At 48.2% G+C, this 4,606-nt stretch overlaps 1 long non-coding RNA gene across 1 annotated transcript; it reads right to left on the reverse strand.

Moving 5' to 3' along the window:
* Window positions 1–741: 741 nt before the first annotated feature.
* On the reverse strand, window positions 742–1,582 carry LOC135393198 (uncharacterized). Its single transcript, XR_010422527.1, has 2 exons — window positions 1,439–1,582; window positions 742–1,060 (listed from the first exon to the last, which is right to left on the reverse strand). It is a non-coding gene; the product is annotated as an uncharacterized LOC135393198 (long non-coding RNA).
* Between the last annotated feature and the right edge of the window lie 3,024 nt (window positions 1,583–4,606).

Consider the following 4,606-nt stretch of genomic DNA (forward strand, 5'->3'; position numbering starts at 1 on the left):
CCTAGGCACGCGGCAAACTTAATGCATTAAACGAAATGGCAGTAACTTCACCTCCTCACCAGCCATCATCCGGAATGACACCGGTTTTTCGACACGACCCTGTTTTCAACAAGTCAGGGGGGAGAACGACGCCAGGCAAGATGATGGTTGATGAGGAGGAGAAGTTACTGGCATTCCTTTAATGCATTAAGTTTGCAGTGTAGCTAGCGTATATAAGGGCCCTAAGGGCAGAACCAGTAACCGCCCCTGGACAGCCGACAAGGGTCCGAGCATCCGCAGCCTAAAGTGAACATCCATTGAACGCCTCCTGGACGCGTTAGTTGGGATGCTCCAATGAGTATACAGCAGCCCCACATATATCACCCTGTGGACACCGTGCGCACCCCATCCGCACTGTGTGCACAAGGAGCCGTTTGAGCACTCCTTTTCGCTCTTGACCCTCCGCCTCCTCCTCTGTCGTCTGACTGCGTCAGTGGATGCAGCTGTAGCTTCCACAGTTTCGCCACGAAAACCACCGCCCCCCTTGACCACGTGATCATCCGTAACGAATCACGACAAAATAGCCGGAAAACGGCGCCAAAAAGCGCGCTCTGGCTGATCGAACTGCGCATGTGCGCTGCGTGCCCTCTCCACACCCTCTCACTCATCTTCTGTCCCCCCCCCCCCTGTTCCGAGCGCTTTGCCAGGCCATCTGCTAATATTATCCGGAAGCAGAAAATGAAAATCCAGAAGACGAAGGAATTCACATGTACAAATTTATTGACACGGTAAACATATACACAAGAAGCAACATTTGAATGCAAGTAAATCTACACGATTATTACAGAATACTGCAGAATAAATAGAGAATAAATAGTGCCGAGCAACAGAAAGCGTGACTATCATATTATACAATCCTTAAGGGAACCTATTCGGTTTGGAGAAAGTAGATATTATTATACATATATAGCACGTGATGAGTCGCAGAAGCCATCCGCTTCATCCCAGCACAACTGTCGAATTTTCTGGTGACAGGGGCCACATGCTCGCGGATCGCAGGGCCACGAACAGCTGTCGGTGTCTGAATGAAAACGAAAAAAAAAAAGACAAGGGAACCTGTTAATAATATGGTAAACCCGAGCACAGGCAACGTTAATTGGCTGAATACGCTCTGTAAGACATGCCAGCGTTACGCGCCTAATGCCAAAATTGGAGGAGCCCTGCGTACGCGATGCACGCTGCTTTCCTTTTCATGCACACCAGTGTATTAAACATCAGACACATTCAAATAGCGGAACAAAACGCAACAAGTAACGCCACGCAGAATCATCAACCAGATCATGACTGATAACCGGCAGAAAGTGATGTAATACGGGGCAAGGCGTACCTCCATGCACACAGTTAGGTGACAGTATTAAACGTCTCATCACTGACATGCATCATACGTCTGTCTGCTTACCTTTCATTCAGGCGTCCGTCCATGGCTCGAATATCTTCGAAATCCACGAAACGAAATCACCGCCTGCTCACATACGTAGACGCGAGCTACACAACAGTCAGACGGGTCGGCGCCTCGGAGAAACGAACGCGGGCGAATCCACCGGTTAAATGAGCCTCAGCCAATCATGATCGAGAAAGGTCACGTGGGGGACCGGAGCCAATGGAAAATAAATAGCCGGAATTTGGCGGGAAATTTCAGCGGCGACGGCAGCGACACTATTATCGCGGCGGCGAAACTCGCTTACTGTGACTCCTCTGACTGCGTCGCCAGGCTCCCACAGCTCCCCATAGAGCCCATAGTTTGAGATAATTCAGGCAACACTGGACATGCAACCAATGAAAATGAACTATGATGCCTACCTTTCGGCCAATCAGGAGTCTCTCAGTTTGGCTCGCCTTTCGGCCCGGTACTGGCCATTACTGGCTACCATCGGCTTTTACTTTTACTGGTTTTCATGCCCGACGCTTGTTATTCCGTATTCCAGAACAACTAGGCAAATTTTTGACAAAATACACATTTATTTGAAACATCGTACTGATTCAATAATCTGACACAAATATTCACCGTGCCTACAGAGTCCAAATCGTTGCGTTCGTTGACCAAGTTCGAACACGAAAACACACACACACACTACTCCCAGAAGTAAGCGACGATCACAGGAGTGCACGCGATTTCACGGTTAGCATCTCCTTTCGTTGGCTGCAGTGCGAAGGTTTCAACGAAGCGGGCAATTCTTGTCGCACGGACACCGAATCCTGTCTCCGTTCCGTTGTGACTGCATTTGAAAATGCGACGGCGCTCACAAGTGTTCCTCAGGCGTGATCTGCATTCCAGTTCTGAACTCGAAAGACTGTTCGTACGTAGGATACTTGTGTTGGGAAACATCACAACATGCGCTGAGTCACTTTGACACACGAACAAATCTGGGACTTCTCTTTGAACAATGCCATCATACCGGTGGCAACTGACATCGTCGAGACGCGAGACGCCGCTGCCACTTCTCTCCCTTCTCTTCTCGTAACTGCCCGCCAGACAGGCAGCCCGCGAAAGAATGTTCTTTTGAAACTTTGCCAACCAATAGCGGAGCGCGCAATGTCCTTCGGCCAATGGGTATCAACTATGATGCCTGACGGAGTAATACCACGTGTTTATGACGTGCAAACATTTTTTTAGAGCCGCGAAGAGGGGAGCTGTGGGGGCCTGGCGTCGCCGCCAAAGGAGAAATCTGCGCAGAAGGCTTTTTATTTCGCAACGCGCAGAAGATAGAGTCACGTGATGCCATAGCCCGTTGTGCGGATGATTTCAAACGCCGCTGGAGAGGCTGGAGAAACATGGGTGCATCTGCAATGAATTGGAGTAATATGGTAATTTTCAACGCGAACAGCACCAGTACAGCTTGAATTTTGTGAAGAGTTAGGTGCATATGCCTTGTAGACAACGGATTCTCCATCGGGGGCCACTATCTATGACCGAAATACAGGTAAACGTCCGTGGTGTCTTCGTTTGTTAGCGCTCGCGTTTTAGACTTGTTTGTTCTTCAAGTTGCTGTAGCCCACTGGCTAGTGAAAAAAAAATGCAATCGATCCTGGCTGAGATTGTAATAGAGGCACATTAGCACGTGTCTGCTACTTTTATTTTGTGTTCCACTCACTGTGTTCTTGATGTTCTTTCAGGCATAAACGGCTATACCGCTCAGCATCAGCCATTCTTGCTGTGTGCGTTTCAGCGTCTCCCAGAGAGTGTGGGATGTTTTCTCTATGAGCAGTCTTGGAATTAGTGACTGTCTTGTGCGTTACAGCTAAGAATGCTAGGTAAACGGGAAGTCTGGCCAAACGCTGGTATGCGCATGCGCCATAGGCAGAGACCGATGATGCCCGTATTATGCCTGTCGCTTTTATCCGTGTGCCTCGGCGGCAGAACTTGGCCAGTGAATTCCAGAGGCCGGAAGACACAGAAAGGAACAATATAAAGAGACTGGTAGTCATTCATAAGGTGTGAAGGATGCAGTTGCGTCGATCCCATACAAGATGCCAACTAATTATACGGCAAGTAATATGGATGTCTTTTTTTTTTCTTCTTGTTTACGTAATTTTGCGATATTGTGGTCACGATCTGTATGAACGGGAATGATCTGGGTATAGCACCTTGTCACGTTCTTTCATTATTTGTACTGCTCATGGGCCGGCATGCATGTATGAATGCACATGTAAATAAAGTATACATAGAAATAAAGTATCTTGGGTGCACACTTGCGTTATCTCATGATTAAAATTACGATATTTTCATAGGCGTGCGATACCTATGGACCCGGAATATAGAACCCCCACAGGTCCCTCGAAGATCCGCATCGGCGGTCCTACGACGTCCATTTCGCATAATTTTCTGTTGATTAGCAAGGTAGTACGGGCGTAGTTAAAAAGTAGCCGGGAGCAAATGTGCACGTTCGTGAGACGTACCCAGCATCCACAACCCGACGTTCGCTGGATGTTGATGGGCGGTTAATGGTTCTGTGGGGGGCTTATGTAAGTTCACACACGCACGTTGGGAATTATGCTGCAGCGTTGTACACACGAATACGTGCTGGAGCTGAGCTCGGGTCGTTTGTTTTCGCAATGCATTACACATAGCAGAACAGAAGAAGAAAAACAAAAAGGAAGAAGAGAAAAGTTTAAAGACCGAAGGTCGCACAGCCTACGACATATACGTCGGTTGGTCCGCGTATTCGCATTGATATATAGGATGCCCACGGTAACTGCAGAAATTATATCTAACACAAACACACAGCGCTGCAAAGAAAAACTGACAGCCCTCCTATGACGTTACCGCTTACAATGAAGCACTGTTTGTAACCCAAACGTCGTTGCCAGTTTCTCTTTTACACAGTGGTCTCTTCAGCAGCTTGGGTACGTCACTTTAGCAGTCTCTTCAGCAGCACAACGTCTCTTTAGCAGTACGTCAGTGATCATTTCAGCAGCTAGGGTGGCCACCGTGGGCCATTTCAGCAGCAGGGTGGCTGATTATTATATTATTATGAAACATGTTACTTCATGAATGCTCCCACACACATACGCACATACATTGGATGGTGATGGGGTGGGCGATTCACCGCCGCTGAGGCGGTACACT

This window comes from Ornithodoros turicata, chromosome 4, assembly GCF_037126465.1.
Source record: "Ornithodoros turicata isolate Travis chromosome 4, ASM3712646v1, whole genome shotgun sequence".
NCBI lineage: Eukaryota > Metazoa > Arthropoda > Arachnida > Ixodida > Argasidae > Ornithodoros > Ornithodoros turicata.